Here is a 24,982-nt window from a genome sequence, read left to right on the forward strand (position 1 = left end):
ATATCAATCTTTTGAAGCCAAGAGCAGCAGGAATGCTTGGAAACGCTTTCTGATAGTAACCAAGGACACACATCAAAAACCCATAACAAACAAGATAATGTGAACGTTTTACATAACCCACTGAGGGAGGGCCTGATCACCATCCTTGTGCACAGAAGCAGTAAAATTATAGAACTGGGACATTCACAACAATATTGTCATATCAGCTGTTTACCTACCAAGATTACAAAGTATAACAGCAGACATAACGGCAGGTATATGCACCTGACAGTATTTCAGACATAGTCTGTCGATAGGGTACAGGAACAATAGACTTCTTCGCTAGTTAACTGAACAAGAAATGCAGAGCTGTTGGGGAAACAGTCACTAGGAGATAATTTCTTTGTCCAATGGTACAGAAGGGTTCTGTATGCCTTTCCTCTATTCTCTCCTACATTGAAGCTCTTACTAAAATTAAAAAGGAAAAAGACAAATTTGTAGTTCCCACCTGATCAAGGTACCGATGTCCAACACAATTTGTCCACAGATCTTCCTTCAACCCATTCCTTGTCCATCATCCCAAACTACATGTTCTCCAACTTCAGGTTTGGCTCCTTCATGATTCTAATGAACAGAGGATTTCTGCTCTGAGGAGATGACTCAGTAGAAAACTGACAACTGGCTTCATATGCAAATGTGGAAAATATTCCAAACTTCCAAATTCCAAACAAATTGCACCATCATCATCTTTCTTCCCTCCCTTTCATTCTAGACTATACACTAGATCTCAAAAGACAGGGCTGTCTCTTAGTTCACTAACAGGACTCCTTGTAGTCATAATGGCCTTTCACCAACAAATAGATTGAGATTTGATTTTCAAACATCTGGCAACAAACGAGCCCTAAGGGCATTGGAAATCCTTTCCCACAAACCAGATTCCCTGCCCCAAAACAGGACCTTAATCTATTTCTCAGAAGCCTAACAAGGTCACCCTTTGAACTTGCTCATGGGCTCACTGAAGTATTTCTCCATGAAGACAGTTTTCCTAGTCACCATTATATCAATGTGGGGGTGAATAAGTGAGCTGTCCACATTGATGGCACAACTACCCTTCACAATTTTCTTTAAAGACAAAATCATATTGAGGTCACATCTAAAGTGTCTCCCTAAAGTAGCATCGTTCACCTTCTCAGTGTCTTCTCAAAGTCTCCCTGCGATAACCCGGAGGCAATATTACATACTGCTGATGTTAGGAGAGCTCAGGCATTTAATGTGGATGAGAAAAAGGAATTTTGAAATTCCCAACTGTTCCTCGTACTTGTGGAGAGCTCTAAGGGCTCTGAAATATCAATTTAGAGATGCTTAAAATGGATCTTGAACAGTATTAACTACCGCTATCCTGCCCCGAATCTGCAGCCTCCATCTGGTGTCTGAACACATTCTAAGAGATCCAGTTCTTCTTCTATCACATTCACTAAGAATGTTCTCATCTCAGAAATAAGCCGGGCAGCCACTTGGGCATCTGCTCAAACTATTGCAGAACACTTTGCAATTACACACGACAGCTTCTGATGACATCTGTCTTCAGCGCCAAAGAATAGTCACCGGTAATTGATATGGTTCCAAAGCACCAGCCCTCTCTCAGGAATACTGCCGTGCAGGGCTCACCTGCACAGAGGGAAACACCTTGAAGTAGAAGAGGGACTGACACAGATTGTGCTCTGTGGCAGGGCCTTTCTGCTCTGCCTCTGTTGGGCTGAGAAAGACACTTAGATATCTTTATGTGCAGTATTCACCTCAAGCTTTTCTTTATAAGGTTCACTCCCATCAGCTCTCTCCCGTATACCGTTCGTCCCATTTATAGGCGGGAGCGTGGGGTGAGCTACCTCTCTCTACTTCCACTCACTGCCTTCTCTCTGTTCCAGCTCTCCTCTTTCCAGCTCCCTCTTGGCTTCGTTCCCTTGGGGCTTTTATCCAGCTTCAGCCTGATGAGGCTGAAAAGTGTAGGGAACCTCCTGGCCAGTGTCCACAAATTGCCCAATCCCAACCCATTTCCCCTGCTTGGGGCTGGAGTGGCAGGAACTAATCAGCGCTTCCCTGCAACACCCTGGCCCACACAGTAGTGATGGTTCTTAGTGAGGTGTGTCCCCCTAGGGGCCCCATGACCTGCCTTTCTCCCCTCTATTTAGTGTTCTCAATACAGGGCTCAGTGAGAGAGAAGGAACTCACAGGGAGAGTACGTGTGCAGGCCGAGCAGACGTTGCTCTCTATGGTCTCTGATCAGAGACACATAAGAATGGCTATACTGGGTCAGATCAAAAGTCCCTCCAGCCCAGTATCCTGTCTGCCAAGCATGGCCAATGCCAGGTGTCCTAGAGGGAGTGAACAGAACAGTTAATCAAGTGAGCCAACCTCTGTCATCCACTCCCACCTTCTGCAGAAGACACCAGCCCTACCCAGCCTGGCTAATAGCCATCAATGGACCCATCTTCCATGAATTTATCTAGTTCGTTTTCTGTGTCCTGGTTTTCATAATGTCCTCTGGTAAGAAGTCCCATAGTCTGACTGTGTATTACATGACAAAATACTGCCTTCTGTTTGTTTTAAATCTGCTACCTATTAATTTCATTCGGTGACCCCTAGTTCTTCTGACACACCAACAATTGAGCACCCATAGGGGGGCATATCCCAAAGAGCGCTCGTTACTGTACAAGTTGAGTAACTTCCTCTTGACAACTGCAAGCATCCACACTGAGGTGGGGGTTAGAACAGAGCACTTTGGTGTGCGTTGCTATTCACCCGCTCTGTTATGAACTGCAGGGCACTGTAGAGTAGCCTTAAATTATACTGTAAAATTGCAATGGAATCAGTTGGTCTTGTATCCAAAGCCCCGATTCTTTCCCCCCAGTTGCATGGATGCAACTTCATTTGACTTCAGTGGCTCCACAGTCAGGATAATTAGGTCTGCAGAGTCTATGTATATGGAGTGTATGCTTTTCCTCCAAACTATGCCTGTAATTTTAGGCATCACTTAGCAAAACTGTCTTTCTGATGGAGTGATTCCACAAATTATGGCACTTGAAATTCTTTACAAAGATAATACTAGGATGCAGAGTACAACACAGTTTAACTACCCTACCCTATGAAACATGAACCCTCAGCTCAGGTGAACTGCCTTGTGGGGTCAGAGTAAAATGACACCGTACCCCTGTTTTTATTTGTGTACATTCCATGATTTTGCATCACATGATTGTCCCTTGTAGATTGCCACAGACATGTGGGCTGCCTTCATGGAAAAACTGCTAAAACCAAAATTAATATCAACTAAGGCACAAAGAATAGTAAAAGAAATGCAAAAGCCAGATAGTAAAATGACTGCATCCCACCCTATAACATACAGGAATCAAACCTCACACCACAAATACATATGCTTGGGAGAAGAGCAGATAGAATTTCAGACTGACAGTCATGGACGGGGACTTACCAGCAGAAATGCCATCCATTTAGGCATTTTTGAAAATCCCATCATCTGCAATTAGAGCCAAATTTTCATAGAGCTCAGCACACCCCAGCTCTCATTTGTGTAATGTATTGTCTTCACCACAGAGTTCTGTCTCTTACGCAAGTGTTGTCCCATAACCCTCTTCCCCTTCACACATAAAAGTTTCTTGCTTAAGTTTAGTGGTGCTTTAAACCTGGGCTTGCTGATATGGCTATGAGTTAGTATCCAGGTTCTGCTTCCACATGGACTGGTAACCAACAGGTAGTGCAGTGAAGACACAGAATGATGTTCCTCCAATCCCTTTGCACAATTCTCCTTGTGTGCACGGAAAGACACATTCATCCACAGATAAATGGGAAAATATTATAAAGTTGCTCAGCTTATTGCAGGACAAAGAACATGAGATTTCCCCTAGAAATCTTAGCACATACCTGGGGAGTACAGCAAAGGTGAGGGCACCTTTTACATGGATGGAGGGATAGAGCCTTGCAATGTGGTTGCTCAGATAATGGATAGGCTAACGTGGGTGTTTTATTTGCTGCCAATCAGCTGAGTGAATTCTGCAGTCAAGACTTTCTCCTAAGTATCTTGGTTTTTCCATGTCAGCTCCTCGTGTTGAGAACAATGGCAGCTACAGGGTGCTGAACGCTTTTCAAAATCCATCCTTTGATTGTTTCCATAGTTAAAATCGTGCTGTCAGTCTTCTCTCTGAAACCTTCTTACCTACTTTTGTTACCATTAACAACCAAATGCACTGGCTATGTCTACACTAGAGAGTTTTGTCGACAAAACCGGGGTTTTGTTGACAAAACTTGCCAAGCGTCTACACACAAAAGCTGTGTCTACATGTGCACAAAAAATCAAAATAAGTGGCCCTTTTTTGAAAGAGCAGGAGGAGCATCCACACATGTAAAATCAAAAGAACGAGGCGCAGACTCGGAAATCTGAACCCGCTCCCGTATCAGGAAGATCGCTCCCTTTTGAAATACTAAATCGAAAGAGTACACGTGTAGACGCTCCACAGTCCGCTCTTTCGAAATACAGGTCTGCCCTGGCTCCGGCAGCAGCGGGGCTCTATGGTCCTTGCGTTCGGCTGCCTTAAAGCCATATGCATGCAGGAAACCTGTGGCAGGAAGCTGAGGGCGTGCCAGGAGCAGCCTGTACATATGCTCCAGCCTCATGCTCCAGCACCAGCATGGCCAGCAACCAGCCCCCCCGCGAGCCTCACGGCCCCCCGTCTGAGCCTCTGCAGGGCTCACAGGACTCCTGGGGGAGAAAAAAAATCGGGCCCCCTCCTGGACGGAGTGGGAGCTGCGGGACCTCCTCAGCCCGTGGAAGGACGAGGAGGTGCTGCACCACATGGAGGTCAAGCGGCGCAATGCCTTTGGCCGCCTGGCACAGGGCCTCCACACCAGGGGCCACCTGGAGCGTACCATGGAGCAGATATGCTCCAAGGTGAAGGAGCTGCACCAGGGCTATGCTCGGGCCAGGGACCAGACCAGATGCTCTGGGGCAGCTCCAGCCACATGCCGCTTATACATGGAGCTCCAGGGCATCCTGGGGCCCCAGGAGAGCTCCCTGCCCCCCGCACTCCTGGACACCTCCAGCGAGGAACTGCAGCCAGAGGAAGAGGAGAAGCAGCCAGGACCGGGCACCCAGGAGGGCGAGGGGACCATGGACAGGTTGAGTGAGGAGGGGGAGCTGACCATCATCATCCCCTCCTGCTCCTCCAGTAGGGCAACTAAGGCTTGTTCCGTGCTCTTTTCATAAGTCTGCCAAAAATCATAGCTGCTTTCCTGATTCTGATGTTCAGTTCTTCATCCGTGGATAGGTTTGTGGTGACAGTAGATCCAAGATAACAGAATTGTTGAACCACATCTAATGGGCTGTTGTCCAGAATGACATTGGGTCACTGAGGTATACCTTGAGTGAACAAAACAGTTTTCTTCATGCTTATGTCAAGGGGAAACAACTGGCAGGCTCTGGACAGAGAATCCATCAGTGACTGTAGTGTGTCTTCATTATGAGTGACGAGAGCTGCATCATCTGCAAAGAGGATTTCCCTGATGAGGCCTTTCTTGACCTTAGTTTTGGCCTTGAGTCTTGCCAGGTTGTAGAGGAAGCCATCCAATCTTGTACAGAGAAATACATCCTTGTGTGAGTTTTGAAATGCTCAGTTTAGTAGAACTGAGAAGAATATGTTGAAAAGGATAGGGGCAAGAACATACCCTTGTTTGACTCTGCTGTTCATTGCAAACAGTTCCAATGTAGCTCCATCATATTGCATTGTTGCTTTCATGTTTTCAGGAAAGGATGTTATGAGCCTCAGTAGAGTTGGTGTGCAGCTAATCTTGGTTGATACTCTGTATAGTTGTGATCTACTGTGTCAAACACATTTGTTAAGTCCAAAAATGCTGTGAATAACAGCTTTCCTTGTTCCCTCCATTTTTCCTGTAGATGTCCAAGTGAGAAAATCATGTCCATTGTTGACCTGCCAGCCCTGAAGCAACATTGTGTTTCTGGATAGACTTGGTCTGCGAGTTTTTGCAGGCATTTGAGAATGACACGGGCAAATACTTTGCCTGTTATGCTCAGTAACAAGATGCCTCTGTCATTGTTGCAGTCACTCTTGTCACCTTTGTTTTTATAGAGAGTGATGATGTTTGCATCCTTCATGTCATGTGGGACATCACCTGTTCTCCAGGAGTCTCTACAGCACAGTTATTTTGAAATAACTAAGCTAATGTCTACATGATGCAACTGCTATTTTGAAACAAATTTGGAATACTGACCCTCTTATTTAAAAATTGATAAACCTTATTTTGGCAGATTTACATATCTGGTGCATCATTTGTGTACTCTTATTTCAAAAGAAGAAAAGCAGTGTAGAGACAGCTTTCTAAAATAAATCCCATCTTCAAAAGAACCCTTCTTCCCATCTGCACCTTATTTGCATTTTTGATTTCCCTTATTTGCATACCTCTTTTGAAAGAGAAATGCAAGTGTAGACACAGCCTATGTGTTTAGATGATGCATTTCAAAATAGCCAAGTGCTATCCTGAAATGCAGTTTTGTGTGTAGCAATATTATTTCAAAATAGGGTCTTCTGGTATAGCTCTTCCATAGTAGCTTATTTCGGAATAAGGCTGCTGTGTAGACATATCTTTAGGCCGTGTGTACACATGCCCCTCCCTTTCAGAAGGGGCATGTCAATGAGGCACTTCAGAACAGATTAATGGAGCCCTGATATGCATATTCAGCACCTCAGCCTAATGGCAGCCAGTCGCGCTCTGAAAGTTCTGCTTACGAAATGCAAACTGGTTGTATAGACAAGGGCGCTTCAAAATAAATCCCACACTTTGAAATTCCCTTATTCCCAATTCGTTTTGGGAATATTACGATATTAGAGAGACAAGGTGGGTGAGGTTATGTCATTTACTTGGACCAGCTTTCTGTAGGAGACAGAGACAAATTTTCAAGCAGCCCAGCAAAGAGCGGTTGTGGGTGAGCTTGAAAGCTTGTCTTCCTCACCAACAGAAACTGATCCAATAAAAGAAATTACTCCAGTTACCTTATGCCTCCTGTCGATTAGGGAAGCGAAGGACAATCTTGGGCAACAGGCTGTCCAAGCCTAGTGTGATTTCAATCCAGGAGAGCGTTCTGCTATTAAACCACTAAAGTGTCCCTATAAGAACAGGTGTTGAGGAAGCAAGGAGAGAGTAAATGACTGCTTCTTCCCTATTGTTACTAAACAGCATGTTGCATGATTAGAATGACAGCAACAAAACACTGACGACATCACTCAGTTGTAAACACTGACTGCAGTCCTGAGTAGATTGTGAAGGATATTTGCCATGAGGCAATCCTGTGGATGGTACGAACTATCCTTCTGTATAGCAATTTGAAAGCTGCTGTAGAGGAATTGAGAGGAGAGGTATAAACTGAAATGTGTACAATGAAACATTTTCAGCGTGTCTGGTAAAATCTCATACATACCATTTCCCTCTCACTACTACATGCCTGGCTGTATCATACTGTGACGCCCACTTGCCTTAACATATTCTTCTGCTGTGGTGTTTCATATTGCATTAGGTTAGATTTTATGCTCTGTTTAACTCGGCTAAAATAAGAGAGGATTTTTTTTTTGCAAATAATTGAATAAAAATGGCATTTGTATAAAGAAAATATCCCTTCTACAATGGTAGGTTAGAAGGCTGTGTATGGTATTAACAGAATGAATTAATGTAATTATTATAAAACAATACACAGTGGCAAGTTAAAACTACTGTAAAGGTGTGTGCACACCCTTAAGAGCAGAAGGGCCAGAAGACACCATTGCAGGAAACTGGAGCAAACAAAGGACCAAGAAATAGCCTTGTAGTGGAAGAGAAGAAGCAGTCCCAGGAAATTAGGGGTTAATAGGGGAAAGGAAGACAGGACACTGTCCCTTTAAGGGTATAGGACCAGGAGCCTTATAAAATTGGCTAGGCATGGATATTTCTGCTGGTTGGACGGAGCCCCCTGGAGGAAGGCAGCATGTACGCACTTCTCCCTCAGAACAGGGAGATGTTGGTTGGAAAAAGCTACTCAGAAGAAGTGGAGCCACACGGTACCTGGAACAAAAATATTGCATGAACATAACTCTATATTAATGTTCTTGGAGGACAAATGTTTTTATCTTGTTAAGTAAAATGCATTAATTCAAATGTGACTACAAAAGGTTATAAACATTAAAGGTAATTCCATTTCAAAGCTATTTAGAGTCAGAAAATATTACGCTGCTGTTTTAACACGGTAAATTATGTCTGATTTGAACTTCATTTTTAACTGCATAGTGAAAGAATTTCTAGCTAAATACAAAAGCTTAAATGGGAATTCAGCACACAGGAGACAGCAGCCTGACAATATACGATCTCACTGAGTGTTCAGAGACGAACACAGTTAATCAAAAACTCCACTCATCTGCCAGCTCTTTATGCATTCATCAAAGCTCAGCAGAGAGTTATCAGCGTAGGAGATTCATACATCAAGGCTCCGGCTCAGACTTCCTTGACATTCCAAGCAGATTAGTCTAAGACAGATTTCTGTAACTCACTAAGCATCCCAAAGTGAATCTACCATGGAGACGACAAGCAAATTCTGGCATCTGGTGTCATGTCCACTTGTTTTATTAAAGCCAGCAAGGCTGCCATAAAGATTATGGAAGTCAGACAGTTTTAGGAGGAATGTTTTGATTTAGAACGTGACAGAACAAGTCCTCAAGGAACAGCACAGGACATAGCCTAGCATTCCTCTCAGACACAAAAATAAAATAAAATAACTTGAAATGTATGTTGCCTTCAAAACAATCACATGTTGCTGGAGCACAGGGACAAAGGTGAGAACTTGTTCAAAAATAGTCCTCTGAAACATTCGCTCTGTCTTTCAAGGTAGCCATGAGGCTCTAGGAAAGAATTAACATGATTTGCAGAGGTCCCTTGTGCCTCACACAAAAAATATCTAAGAAGTATGGATGGGTGCATATCCTGAACCCAGTGTATTCAGCAGTGAAGGTCATGATGCTCTCAGATGATCAGGCAAACTGGCTGTGCACAAAGCCACTTGAATTTTGTGGAGTGTGAGCAAAGGTTCTTCTCTGTTCTTAACTGTCAACTGCTGGGAAAAGGGCTTGCATTTTCCTGCCCCCTCCAGCACCTTAGCGACACTCCCTATCCCATTTGTTTAGCCTCTTTGTGCATGAAACTAGGGTCTACACCTGTAAAGGGCCAAGCACCTTTTAGGATTCCATACAATTCCTAGAAATCATAGAATTGCAAGACCAGAAAGGACCTCCCAGTGTTTCTCAAAGAGTGGTGTGTGTACCCTTAGGGGTATGCGAGAGAAGTCCAGGGGCACACACACACAGCTGCATGTGGCTCTCTGAGCAATAAAATGCTGTGGGAGTGCTGTGTGCTACTCTGCACATGCGACCCTCCCCAGTGCTTGGAGGGAGAAACATGTGGCAGCCATGATGGTGACTTGCTGGCTTTGGATTACAGTGGGGGGAGCTCGGGGTGCCTGGTGCTGGAGGAGAGGTGGGAAGATTGGGTAAAAGTGGGGGGCTGGGGTTGCCTGGCTCTGGAGGGGGAATTGGGTTAAAGTGGGAGGGAATGAGGGTGCCTGGTGCTGGAATTTTATTCTTTGAGCCACATGCAGCTCCGCACATGTACGCCCCCGGACGTCTCTGGCATACCCCTAAGTGTGCACATATCAAGTGTTGAGAAACACTGGATGAGATGACCCCTAGAGGTCCCTTCTGGTCCTATAATTTTCTATGAATTGTATAGAATTCTAAAAAGTGCTTGACCCTTTACAGATGTAGACCCCAGTTTCATGCACCAAGAAACTGTTACCTGAGACAAGTGACAACATTGCAATTAGTACAATTTTGTCTTAGGGGTTTTTTTATAATTACAACTGAAAGGGTTTAAAATGGACCAATTCCTTGTGAAAACAATGAATGAAACTGCCAATTTGGGAGATGGTAGTACACAGGAAACCATGTCAGAAACATTTGAGGCGGGAAAAGCTGTAGTGAAAAAAACACACACCAGCAGTGGAAGTGGAAATTCTTCTGAGATAAGAAAAGCACACAGTTACAATTCCAACTATGCTAAATTTGGGTTTTCTACAAGTGGAATTATACCCCCTTTGTCCCTTATGTGATTTGCTGTGAGACAGTAGCTAATCAATGCATGAAACTGTCGCTGTTCAAATGACACCTTAATACAAATTGTTCAAACAAATGAAAACAAAAAAGCGGTCAAGTAGCACTTTAAACAGTAACAAAATAATTTATTAGGTGAGCTTTCATGGGACAGACCCACTTCTGCAGACCAACAAATGAGTTGCAATGGTAGAAAAAAATTGCTTTTCTGAAAATTGCGTTTCTGTATTCATGGTGGGTTGAGGTATTATCCCCGGCAGCTATTTGCCTGAACTGCTCTTAAAAGTCTCCAATATATTTGAAAACCGTACTTACGTCCACCTCTCAATCTTCTACAGACTAAACAACCCCATTAAAAAACTTTCCTCATAGGACAAGTTTTTTAATCTCTTTAATAATTTTTGTTTCTCTCATCTAGAATTTCTCCAATTTGTGCACATTTTTGCGGAAATGTAGCACCCAGAACTGGAAACAATCAGCAGAGGCTTAATCATGATGGAATAGAGAAAAGAACTACCTGTTGGCTGTGTGTACACTGGAAGCATCTGTCAACAAAGTTACTGTTACTCTGTTAACAGATTGCAGCATCTATACATAACTTGCTCTGTCGACAGAGAACTGCCAGACTGCACTGCCCTCTGGTGTCAGAAAGGAGAATGGCAGATCTGCAAAGTGGGCTGCCCGGTAACCAGAAGTCCCCTCTGTTGACAGATTGTTATGCCTCAAATTTTTGAGGGATAATGAGCGCCCTGTTATGTTGACGTATGGCTCCTTTGCCGACAAAGCTCTGTAGTGTAGGCATAGCCATTGTGCCTTGCTTATGACACTCCTGCTAATATATCCCACAATGATTTTATTTTGCAACAGTGTTTCACTGTTGTTGACTCATATTTAGCTTGTGACCCAGTATGACCCTTTCCTGCAATACTCCTAGGCAGTCATTTCACATTTTGTATGCTTGCAACTCATTGTTTCTTCCCAAGTCGAGTAGTTTCATTTCACCTTATTGAAGTTCATCCTGTTCACTTTTTTGCCAGTAAAGAAAAGGCCTCAGTTGAGTTCTCTTTGAACCTCCCTCTTCGTATTGATTTGGCTGCTGTCCCAGGACAGACTGTACAGTAGGGTCTCAAGATTCACAAACTTAATGTTCACAAATTCAATTATTTGTGAGTGGCCACTTCCCCAGGGCCCTGGGCAGCCAGGCTTCAGGCGAGATCCATATTCTCAAAATTCAGCATTTGCGAGAGCTCTCAACACGGAACCCTTGCAAATGTTGAGACCTTACTGTACAGCTACTTGATCTGCCATTGTCCTGTAAAGATCCTTATGTGTTAGCTCTTATGTGATGCTGAGAAAAGATGATGGATTAAGACACAGTTTTAATAATTGTTAACAAGCACACTCATATTTGCTACAATTGCTGTTTTAAAGGCAACCACTACGGATGTCCTGAATTTCATGCAATTTATTATGGAGTAGTTCTGCATGTAAGAATTTAAAAATTGCCTGTTCCAGACAGACGTTAAGGATTCTATGGCTATTCTCATAAGAGTAGGTGTTTGTCTTGGTGACTTTGAACAAATATGTTTTTCTAAGTCCATCTCAGCTGTTGTGCAGATAACCCGGCCCTGTTTGGCAGGTGTCATCCATCCCTGAGGGAACAATATTATTTTAGCGGTAATGAATTTGTGAAATTCTTGTGAAAGGTGCAACAGAATTTGAAAGAGTAAGAATGGTTTCCTGTCAATAGTGAAGGTGGCCATTAAAACAGAGATTCCCCCTGGATTCATTTGTATATGTGAGAAAAAGTCTAATTGTTGCACATATTAACAGCCTCAGTAAGTCAGTTACAACTGGAAATGTAACAAGATCTAGGAATATGTTAATGGTCATTATGAGTGTAGACGGTGCTTTAAGAGCATATATTTCATCGCCAGCTGGCAGAATCCTAATTTGTTAAGGAGAATCATAAGAGCAGCAGCTGTTTGAAACTAGCAATAGATCAAAGAAGCTGAGAGTCTAGTCAACCAGTCTGATAATCTGATTAGCAGAAACTGGCTGGTACTGGCTTTTAATGACCTGAAATCCCCAGAAACATGTATCTTCCTTTACATTTTATTTCAATTCACAATATCATGCCCACGCACTGAAGTTGCTTTAATGAATTGTACTGTTATTCTATATAAAGGTCTGATCCTGCAAACACGTGAATGACTTCCAGTAATCAATAGGACTATTATAATACACATACACTATCTGTATAACCATATAGACAGTTATTTTGCAGGTCTGGATCTAGCTGTATGTAAATAACCCCGCCTTGAGGTTCTCGCACTGGAAGGGCCTGAGCCTCCAGATGCGTACACTGGTACATGACTCAGATGACCGAACAGAACTTTCTATGAGTAAAATAATTCACATGTAAACATTTGAAGCATCAGGCACTAAATTAGGAAGAGAGGCAAGTGGGTGTAGCAAACCCCTCTGTCACAATAGCGAGCGTCTTCCACCACAGAGAGAATTGTGGTAAGTCAAGGAAAGCAGCAGTGCTGAGGTGGTGGAAGGGGCTGGTATCCATGCCCCAGAGCCTACCTATGTGTACATTTGACAGGATCAGCAGGTGCATCTCTCGTAAGATACAAATAAGAAAGGTGAATGATACTGATAATCCACGTGGGCTGCCTGCCTAGCATTGACTACTCACCTGAGTAAGGTTACACACAGACAGTATGTGTAAAACACAAGTGTTTGTAGGATTGGACCCATCGTGTGACATCTGCTTCTGGTAGTGAGTGGCACCTGATGCTTCAGAGGCTGACATGGCAATCCCATGATGCATGTAATCATATGGTCAGTGCTTTTCAGGGAGACGTCAGGGAGGCACATTCCTTCCTTGAAGACCATAGGTGATCAGCTAGTATCCTGAAGCATGAAAAGCAATTGCCCATAACTTGTCTTCACCTGCACAGTTACAACTGGTAATAAATCATAAAATTTTCTGGCCCTTTAAAAAAAACCAGGCACATTATTTGCATCATTGAGCTCCTGTGGCTGTGGACAAATATACAATTTCCTCTTATTGTAGTTTCCGCCCATACTATCCCTTTAGGCATACAGCAGAATTGTTCCATAACACCATCACCAGTTACGTGGGCAGCTCACCTAAATATAAAGATCTTTAACTAATCTGCCTTAGCAGTGAATGGCCACATTAACATACACTTTAAAATATGATCAACTTGTTTTTATACAGCTCTTTTTAAATAGGCATTTAACACTGCTGAAAAAATACGCTGCACGAGGTTAAAGTGTGACAGGAATAGACCCTTGGCACAAAACGCAAGCCTAGACTTAGCTTGGATAATACCTCTGACCTCCCTAGACTTGTGTGAGTTGTAAATTATGTTTGAATTCCATGGACTTCTACTGGCAGAATGTCAGAGCAGAATTTGATCTTGTGAGTCTATCCTATAATTTGGAATAGCTCATTCGACTACTTGACTCAGGGGATAGTGGGGTGAACACACTAAAAGTGCATAGGAAGGTGAAATAGGTTTTCGATACACTATTCTAAAGTGCTGGTCTTGATAAGACTGTAAGATAAAAGAAGACAAGTAAGTTTCTTGTCCCTGTTTGGATATATGTAAGAAATTGATGAGCTATCATCTTCAATGTCTGGCTGGCAGGTGCACATAAGCCTCAAGAGACCCAGACCACATACAATATCCCATGTCTTTTCGCATTCAACCTGGGTACCGAGACTCAGGGTCTGCCTGTGGGCAGTTACACTTGCGTCTTCCAAAGTTGAACGACCTCTCATCAGGAGGCAGAAATCTTTTCAGGAGCTGCAGCTTCCAGTGCCCATCGAGCATGTGACATGGCCATCCGCTAGGCTGGCTTCCCTTGTGGTTTTGCCTACCTGGAATGCAAGTGTGTTTTCACTATTGCTGTCTGCTGAGGGGCTGGTCAGACAAGCCAGTAGACGTTCCTTTGCCGGGGTAGGCTGGGCTTATGGCATTGCTTGTCAAACACATTATAGGACCATAATTCTAGCAAATATTTATAATGCCTCGTACACGCCCCATACATGCACCACACAATGATTTTTCAGGACCAGATTGTTATCCATTTATACATGACGCCTTTTAGTTCCAGATTATAACAACGGCAGGTTAGGTGCAGCAAATAACGTTTTCTTATGTGCACCAAGGCCTGGGCGGATATGCACCGCCTATAGCAACTCGTTGCCTGCTGTGGGCATCATGGGCACTCTCCTATTCAGCTTGCAGGCCTGACAAGAGTAGCTGACCTGAAGCAGTGAAGCACCAACAGGCCTTTCGGTCAAGGTGTTGAACGTGTCTGAACTTGCCCAAGGCAATTATTAATTGGCATTCCAGACAGCCACCCTGCCTGGGAAAAGTGCTTAGCCGCTCATTGAAGGACCAGAAACCACGCGTGGGGGAGGTTTCCTCTGAACAATTCTGGGTCCAGGGGGGTTTCTGGTCCTTCAGTGAGGGGCTAAGCACTTTTCCCGGGGAAGGGTGGCTGTCTGGAATGCCAATACTAGGATCCAGGTGGTACCTCTCTGCCCCCTGCCATGTGGACTGCACAGAAGATCCAGCCACAGATATAATCACAGCTCTTTTCTTTTCTGGTGGAACGTACTGGAATGGAGTTCCAGCACTTTTTTTCTGTTAGAACACCAGAAAAATTTCCACTGCCAGTTCTGCAGCAGCACCTGGCCTGGGCAGGAGCCTCTGCCATCCTGGGCAGGAGTCCCTACCGCCACATAGCAGCACAATGACTGGGGCAGGAGCCTCTACCAATCCTGCAGCAGCTCAGGGACTGGGCAGGAGCTCCTGTTGGTCCCACAGCAGCTCAGGGATTGGGCAGGAGCCCCTGCTGGTCCCGCAGCAGTGCAGGGACTGGGACAGGAGCCCCAGCCACCTCACAGCAGCATGGGAAATGTTTTAGGGCATTAAAACTGAACACCCTAACCCCTCTGAGAAATCATCAGACTTGAGTTCCAGCACCTTTTTTTTCTAGAAAGAAAACTGCACTGGATATTACCTAGTACAGTGGTTCATAACCTGCAGCTCTTTGGCTGCCTCTTTGCAGGCAGCTATTGTTAGAAAAAACTGAATTTATTTTATTTGCTTCTTTACACTATAAAACAGTGGTCACCAACCTATCAAGTGCAATCAGTTGGTTGATCTGGGAGCCTTCACCAGGCAACTGCAGCCTCCAGTCCACTAAAAATCCAGCAGTGCAGCAGGGCTCAGTCAGGCCACCTGCATACCCATGGCCCCCTGCTGCTGCCAGGAGCCCTGCATGCTGGCCCTGACCCCAGCACTGTTCTCACAGCTCCCGTGGGCTGGGCACAACCAGGAGCTGAGGGGGCAGTGCTTGCAGGCATGGACAGTGCATGGAGACCCACTACCCCCTGCACCCAGGGAGTATGCAGAACCATGCTCGCAGCCAGCCATTTCTGAGAAGAAGTCTGAGCCTTGTGGTAAGCCCATACCAGCCAAAGCCTGCAGCTCACACCCCTCCCACACCTCAGCCTCCTGTCTCAGGTCAAACCCCCTCCTGCACCCATCCATCCTCCCAGGTTCTGCACCTCCTCATGGACCTTGCACCTGCTCTGAACCCCTCCTGCACCAAACTCCCTCTCAGGCACCAGTTTATTCCATCACTTATTTTGTATATTTAAATCAGAACTTGTTTGCCATCTGGTATATCTGCTGCCTTGGTGTATGTGGACAAGTAGCTTTGCGTGCGATGTGGCTCTCAAAATATTTTGGTCAAAGACAAAAACAACAGCAACAAAAAAGGCTGTTCTTTGGGAGATTGCTGACCCCTGACCTAGTACTGAAGTACCAGGAGCAGACTTTGGAACTCTGGACATTACAGTCAAAACTGTAGAATGTTCTGACTTTTTCTGATGTGTGGTGATTGGCTGTTTGTTCCACACCTCCCCCCACCTTTACCGTTTCCTGTCCCACTCCCCATCTCACACAGTCTTTTACCCCCACACCCAGGTTCACGTTATATCTTTGCTGTCCCTCTTAATCACTTTCTATTCTCTTTTCTTTCCATTTAACTAATCCCCTTGGCTGTGTCTACACTACAGTGATCCTTCAAAAGAAGATCTGGCTGAGATCTTCCAAAGAAACTTCTTTCAAAATATCACTCCCACACACAAAAAAGTGGGCTTGAAGTATCAATCTGTTCTTTCGATAGAGAGTGTCCACACAGCCTCTGCTCTTTTGAAAGAATGGGCCAGGGATTGAAAAATCTGGGTGCCATAAGGACAGCTCTTTCAGAAGAAGGGCCCATGGATAAAAGAGCTTTTCCTCACATGGGAGAGGAAGAGGTCCGCCGGAAAAAGGGCCACGTTCTTTTGATTTCAGACCGAAAGAGTATATTTTGTGTGTAGAGGCTCCGAGGGTTTTTTTCAAAAAAGATCCAGCTTTTTTGAAAAACTTGATAGTGTAGATACAGCCCTTCTAAGAATCAGCCCCCACCGCTGCTAATAACTAAATCATAGAACTAACACGACATTTGCACCATCACACTGTTCACTCTGCCTGAGTGTAGGGATAGGTTTGGTTTAAGACAAGGCAATGAAAATCACTGCCTTGTTATCATTGAAATCAGCAAACAGAAAATTTTGATTTAGATCAGAAATTTTAATTGTGTTCTGCATTTGTACTTTTAGTTATATTCCTAAAGAGAGATTCTCTTTGTCCAATAACCATTAAAACACGTAGATTTACAACAAAATATAATATTTACTCTAAATTTGATGCTGTGTGTATTTTTTGCTAATGAAGAAGATACATTATATCTACATATTAATTTAAGCAATCATAACTTAACCTGCAAGTACTCAGATTCCCGTTTTACATATTTTTTATAAGAATGGTGAAAGTTGCAGTTCTTAACTAAATGATTAAATTTGTTACTTGCAATTTTTATCAAGCTCTATTTGTTAGAAATGCAAATTCAATTTAAAAATGCACAAACCCAGCATTTTACTTTCTTGGTAATTCAATAAAAATACTTTTAATGTGCTGGATACATAATAAAAGGCTTATTAAAAGTATATCAAACATGTTTTGCATTTAAAACTAACTGATATATTATGAAAGGAAGTTAGTAGTGAATCTGTAGTTAATATATTGAACTGATTGTATCTGATCACAATGTTCTTCGAGATATTAGAATAACTGAGCTCATCCTTTTATATCTAGTTTTTATTCATAGACTGGGCAAGCAAAACAAACTTTCCTGCATTTTTCAGTCCCAGTTGGCTTCTTAACTTTGAACGAACTAGTCATTGTGCTAAATTGTTTTAGTAAAGTGAAATTAAGAAAATATTTTCTTGGCCTCTGCAGAAGAGGCACATGCTGTCAAAAGCTGGGTTGGCATTTCTGCAAATGCTGGTCCCAGGTGCTCAGCCTGTGATTCAACTTTCTACTGTTGGAAATTTCCTTAATACTTGTGAGCTGACATATACTGTTTAGAATCACAGAATCATAGTGTTAGAAGACACCTCAGGAGGTCATCTAGTCCAACACTTTGCTCAAACCAGGACCAATCCTAACTAAATCATCTCCATCAGAACTTTGTCAAAAAATGCCTAGGGATGGAGATTCCACCTCTAGATAATCTATTCCAGTGCTTCACCACCTCCTGGTGAAAATTTTTTTCTTAATATCCAACCTAGACCTCTCCCATTAGCATTATTTTTTGTATTTAATTTTAGTGCTGTTAATGGAGTGTAATAAGTTTAGGTCTTAACAAAATATGATAATTTAAAATTTAATTTTAAATAATTTTATTTTTAAAACATCAACCTGTACCTAAGTGAAGTGTAGTCTGAGCGACACTGAAACCACTGATAAGGAAGAGTGAAGTCTCTATTCTGCAGCCCTAGCTTTTAGCTCTTGCTGTAGAGGCACATGACTTTAGCCCCTAAGGTCCCAGGTCCATTTTCTCCTGCCGATGACTCAGGTCCATCAGCCTTACAGAAACAATAGTAGTAGTAGTAGGCATCCTTCAGTCTGCATAGACTATGGATCGCGCCCTTTATAGTTTCAATTGAGGGCTTCATTTACAGCGTCTACTGTGACTATGAAGACCCACACGAGAGTGACAGTCCTTGCTGCATCTCTTGCAGATGTGGTGGGTGTCTGGCAAGTCCTTATCGTGCTTTCTGTGTGCTCGCTTCTCCTCTGCTAGCTGTCTGATCCTCATCTCACCCTTCTGAAGGCCCTTGTGTAACCCCTGCCTCCATCTGCTGCGGTCGTCTGCTAGTTCTTCCCAGTTGTCCAGCTCGATGTCTACCTCTCTGAGGTCTCTCTTGCAGACATCTTTGTAGTGCAACTGGGGGCGTCCGGGAGGTCTTTTGCCAGAGGCTAGCTCACCATACAGGATGTCTTTAGGAATCCTTCCATCATTCATCCTGTGGACGTGGCCAAGCCAGTGGAGCCGACGCTGCCTGAGGAGGGTGTGCATGGTTGGGATTCCAGCTTGCTCAAGGACAGCGGTGTTGGTCACTCTGTCCTTCCATGATATTCCAAGGATGCGCCTGAGGCAGCGCAAGTGGAAGACATTCAGCCTCTTTTCCTGGTGGGCATACAGGGTCCAAGTCTCGCTGCCATAAAGGAGGGTGCTGAGGATGCAGGCTCTGTAGACTTGCATTTTGGTGTGAGTGTACAGCTTGTTGTTGTTCCACACTCTCTTGCTGAGTCTGGACAGAGTTGTGGCCGCTTTTCCGATCCTCCTATTTAGCTCAGTGTCCAACGACAGGGTGTCAGTGATGGTGGACCCGAGGTAAACAAACTCGTGGACGACCTCTAACGTATAGTTGTCAATGCTGATTGATGGGGATTCAACAACATCCTGACCGAGTACGTTTGTCTTCTTTAGGCTGATGGTAAGCCCAAAGTCCTTGCACGCATTGGAGAACTGATCCAGTAGTTTTTGAAGCTGGTCTTCTGTGTGAGACACTACAGCAGCATCGTCTGCGAACAGCATGTCTCTGATGAGGACTTCCCGCACCTTAGACTTAGCTTTCAGCCTTGCAAGATTAAACAGTTTCCCATCAGATCTCGTGTGCAAAAAGATGCCCTCTGTTGAAGATCCAAAGGCATGCTTCAGGAGGAGCGCGAAGAAGATCCTGAACAATGTCGGAGCAAGCACGCATCCTTGTTTGATGCCGCTCCTGATTCTGAAAGCATCCGATAAATCGCCGTCATATTGGATGGTTCCTCTCATATCTTCGTGGAACGACTGGATCATGTTGAGTAACCATGGAGGACAGCCTATCTTGTGGAGCAGTTTGAACAGACCATCCCTGCTGACCAAGTCAAAGGCCTTGGTCAGGTCAACGAAGGCTATGTAGAGTGGCTTCCTCTGCTCCCTGCACTTCTCCTGCAGCTGCCTTAGAGAGAAGACCCTGTCAACGGTAGACCTCTCTGCGCGGAATCCACACTGAGATTTGGGGTACACCCTCTCAGCAATCTTCTGGAGTCTGCCAAGGATGACGCGAGCGAACAGTTTACCAGTGACGCTTAGGAGGGAGATTCCATGGTAGTTGTTGCAGTCGCTTCTGTCTCCTTTGTTCTTATACAATGTTACAATGTTAGCGTCATGCATATCCTGTAGAACCTCACCCTCTTTCCAGCACAGGCACAGTAGGTCATGCAGGGGTTCCAGGAGTGTGTCCGTGGCACACTTGATTACCTCTGGTGGTATACCATCCTGGCCAGGGGCCTTTCCTGCTGCAATGCTGTTGATGGCTCTCTTCAGTTCATCCACAGTCAGTTCCTGATCCAGTTCGTCCATTACTGGTAGGAGCTCGACTGCATCGAGGGCTGCGTCAACCACAACGTTCTCGCATGAGTACAGCTCGGTGTAGTGCTCCATCTGTTTGGCTTTGTCAGCGATGACTTCACCAGATTTGGATTTCAGAGGTGCCATCTTGTTCTGGGTGGGTCCTAATGCCTTCTTCATACCCTCGTACATTCCTCTGAGATTACCAAAGTCAGCACAGGTCTGGATGCTTCTGCATAGCTGGAGCCAGTAGTTGTTGGCACAGCGCCTGGCTGTCTGCTGTACTGTTCTTCTGGCTGCTCTAAGTGCTTGCTGGGTACTCTGGCTCGGTGAGCATTTGTACTCCAGGAGTGCAGCGCGCTTCTTTTCAATGACAGGAATCATCTCATCGGAGTTAGCTTCGAACCAGTCGTTCGTGTTTCTAGCTCTTCTTCCAAACACCGACAAGGCCGTGTTGTAAACTGTATCCCTCAGATGTTGCCATTTGGGTGTCACATCGGCGCCCCCAGGGCCACTGCACAGATTTTCCTGGAGGGTATCTCTGAACTTTTCAGCTTTCTCCGAGTTTGCCGTCTTTCTGGTGTCAATGCGGGGCCTTCCAGCAGGTTTAGAGCGGTACAGCTTCTTGGGTCTCAGCTTGAGCTTGGAGCAAACTAGCGAGTGATCTGTACCACAGTCACTATGATAGCTGCATGTCAGAAGGACATTTTTGAGGTTATTACGCCTAGTGATGACCACATCTAATTGATGCCAGGCTAATTTTTGTCATCTCCATGTCTCCAATAGTGATTTTCTTGTCTGGAAAGAAAGTTCTAGTCTTCAGCTTTCTGAACAGACCAGTGTTCCTAAAGATGTAACTGCCATTCACCTTTCCCGACCATCCTACACAGATGTTGGTGAAACAGCCCTTGTGATCCACTAATGCCTGCAACAACATGGGGAAGACCAACATGGGCAAGTTGGTCTCGTGTCAAGATAGGGCTGTGCTTTTCATCTACTACCCCACTGCAGTGAGGGAACCACATGGTGGCAAAACTATCCACTATGTCCTGCACATTTCCCAGAGTCACTGTCCTTCATAGCAAAAAGGTATTGATTACCTTGGGTACCTGGATGACAGTGGCCCCCATTGCAGATGTACTCACTCTGAACTGATTGCCCACTGACCAATAGCTGTCTGGCACTGAAAGCTTCCACCGAGCCATTGCCACTCGCTTCTGAACTGTCAGAGCAGGTTTCATTCTGGTATTGCTCTGCTTCAGGGTGAGGGAAAGCAATTTACACGAAATTCCATTAAAGTAGTCTTATGCATGTGGAAGTTTTGTAGCCACTGCTGATTTTCCCATACCTGCTGCAGAACCATGCATTCCCACCAATCTGAACTGGTTTCATGGCACCCAAACCAGCACTCCACTGTGTAAAAAGCACTGAGTGCAGCCAGCATCTCCTTATTCCTCCTTTACAGTGTTTCACACTCTTGTGTGTCTGTGCCCTTCGCAGAGTTTCACCACTCTGAAGGTGGCTCAGGTGCTGCTCATCTTGCGGTACAATGTGTGAGGTGCTCTTAATACTTACCACCACAGTTTGAAGTTGTATGGGTTCCATGCTAGCCTTGCTCTGCCATCTGCGTGGGTATCCACTGGAAAAAAAAGAAGGTACTAAAACACTTTTTGACATTGCTTTCCAAAAGGAGTGTGAGAAGATAAGTGCACTATGCAGGAACTGTGGAGTAGGTACCCACAGTGCATTGCTGACAAAGATGCAGATACCTACCATACAGGGACACACTCCATCAGCTTCATGGCCCAGTGTAGACATGCACCCTTGACTTTACAAAACTGGGTGCTAAAAAATTGATCTTAACAAATTTGACCTGATCTCCTAGTTTAGACATACAGCTAGTGTATAAAGTCCTCTTCTTCTCCTGCCTCAGGGATGGGTTGTGAGGCATGAGCTATTTTCTCTTGCCTAACTTTGGGGTGTCTTTAGGAAAAGGTCTAGAACTTTCTTTCATTCCCTAGAACTAGAAGATGGATTTTATCACTAGGGAATGTTCCTGGTCATATTTACAGACCTGACCAGCTTCTCAGGAGATCATTTCATATCTTAAAAGCCACTGCCAGTCATTTACTTTCTACTCACCTATCTCTTTGCCTCAGCTGGAGATTTTAGTTCTTTCCTCTTGCACTGATTGGTTTGGTAAGAAAGAAAAATTCTGTTTCTTACTGAATATGCACAGTTTTCTCCTGCCCCTTGATAGAAATCCTTTGACCCGTCTGTAAAAGGCTTGTGTTAGCATTATTGAAAACTAGGCCATTTTGCCCCATTGAAGGTAAAAAATCATAGAAAAATCAAGTTTCAAATGTTTCTTACAGATTCAGAAGGCTAGCTTGAAATTCCAATTGAGCCAAGATATCTGGAGGTATGGTGATATTTCTAATGCTTAAATGAACTGGAATGTAATCCTGAGATTTCATTGGTATGGAAATGTATGCGGCTAAGCACAAGTACATTTGTCTTTCTCCTACAGACGCATCAAGAACATTTAATATTTTATCCTGAGTAAGAGTGTTATTTTTCTGTATCCAAGGGTAATTTATCTAGGTAATATGTGGATGGCTGAAATTCATCACTTGAAATATATTATAGATTTTCTTTTAACCTTTGGATGTTTTCAGAGTGTGTGTGTTCCACTGTAATCCCTCAGAGAAGGTCATTGGAGTGCTGTAAATGTTAGCAATTCTTTTGTGAATGAATTACCCATCTGAAAGAATGGAGCTGTTACTGTACTGGTAGCACATTTCTAATTCTAAAAAATACCATTTTATTTCAGCTGTGTGTACGTGTGCGCAAAAGTTCAAAATAAGTGTCCCTCTTTCAAAAGAGCAGGAGCAGTGTCCTCAAGCGTAACATGTTCTTTCGAAAGAAAATTGAAGGAATGGGGTGCAGACATCGAAATCTGAACCCTGATCTCATATCAGGAAGAGCATCCCCTTTTGGAAAACTAAATTGAAAGAGTACATGTGTAGCTGCTCCGCAGCCCGCTCTTTCGAAAGAGAGGTCCGCCACAGCTCTGGTCGGCTGGAGTGCAGCGCTCCTCTGGCCGGCAGGAGCAGGGCTGTATGATCCCTGTGTGTGGCCACCCTTAAAGCCGCATGGACACAGGAACCCTGTGGCAGGAAGCTGAGAGTGTGCTAGGAGCAGCTCCAGCACAAGCTGCACCAGCAGCCCTCTGCAAAGTCTGGGAGCTGTAGCAGCACGCCATGGCCAGCAACCAGCCCCTGCAAGAGTCCCAGGCCTTCCCCTCTCTGTGCTCTTGCAGGGCTCCCAGAGTCCCAGGGGCGAGGAAAATAAAGGCTCCCTCCTGGGTAGAGTGGGAGCTGAGGCACCTCCTGAGCTTCTGGAAAGAGGGGAAGGTCTTCCATGAGATGGGTGTCAAGCAGTGAAGTGCTGCTGCATTGACCCACCTGGCCTGAGGCCTCTTCACAAGAGGCAACCCAGAACATACTGCCGAGCAAGTACATTCAAAAGTTAAAGAACTTCAGCAGGGTTATGCCCGGGCCTTGGACTGGGACGGCTGCTCTGGGACAGCTCCAGCAATGTTCCCCTATTGCAGAAAGCTCCCCACCTCTGGTGCTCCTCAACACATCAGTGGACAAGCAGCATGGACCTGGGACCCAGGAGGCCAAGGGCACCCTAGAGTGGTCCAGTGAAGAGGGGGACCTGGCCATATACATCCGCTCTCACTCATCCAGCTGGGCGACGGGAGACGGGAATCCCTGGGCATTTCCAACGGACCCTTGGGTATGAGCATGGCAGGGTGCACTCCCTGATCCATGGGGTGAGGGGCCAAGCGCCAGCCAGCCAGCCGCACACAGGACCAGTGGTCCTGGACTGCACACCTCCCGGCACAGCGTGGTACACAGCACACCATGATGGCCTGCCAGCAATGGCCAGAAACCACCACTGGTGGACAGTACTGCAAACTGCACTCAGGACAGTGGGCAGTTGGGGCTGGACACCACCTGGGGACAGCTCAACATGGGCTGAAAATGGGATGTCAGTCATGGGTGCCCCAAGGGGAGGGATGCCAGCCCAGGGACTGGGCTGATGCCCAGAGCAGGAGATGCCAGTCCATGGTCAGGCCCTCTGAGCTATAATACAATACCAACATGCTGTCCCTCTCTCCATACACTGCACCATCTGGGGGCCAGGAGAGCCCCACGCCATCCCTGGTCCCAGAGAGCTCCCCAGAGCGTGTGGAGGGCACCCAGCCCCCGCCACGGGTGATGCACTGTCAGGGCCACGGCTGAAGGGCCCCTCGGTAGCTGGAGGAGGACTTGGCCAGCCGCCAGCAGGCTGAGGTGGCTGAGCAGCAGCTCTGGCTCACTGTGGCCAACATGGAGTGGTGAAGGGTGGAGAGGGACAGGCTGCTGACTACCCTGGAGGGCACCGGCATCCTGCTCTGGCAGCTTGCCCACGTTCTGGGCCCCCCACCCCTCCACTGACGGCCCACTGAGTCTGCTGCTGCCCAACCCCCCCACTGAGCTACTCCTGTGGCCTTACCTGCTGGTGCTCCCTGCCCGTCCCCACCCCACTGGGGACCCCGCACCCAAGGGGGCAGGGGATCCTGGGGCCGAAGAGGCTTATGGCTTACCACCACAGCCATGGACTGAGCCCTCCCTCCCCTTTCCAGGTTAGGAGCCTTCCCGCCCTCGTCCAGGTTAGGGGGTCCTCCACCCCCCCGCCCACAGTACACCATCTTTCCCCCACATACATAGTTTCATGTACCTTTCCATTGTGTGCAAAAATGTTTATTTGCCATACACCCTTTGCACTGTGCTCTTCAGGGAGGGATGGTGGGTGGAAGAGGTGCTGGTGGTGAAGGGTGGGGGGGTGCATGGGGGATGGGTGTAGGTGTGGGTCACAGGCGGCTGTTCACGAAGACCTGC

The sequence above is a fragment of the Carettochelys insculpta genome, chromosome 1 (assembly GCF_033958435.1).
Source record: "Carettochelys insculpta isolate YL-2023 chromosome 1, ASM3395843v1, whole genome shotgun sequence".
Lineage (NCBI taxonomy): Eukaryota > Metazoa > Chordata > Testudines > Carettochelyidae > Carettochelys > Carettochelys insculpta.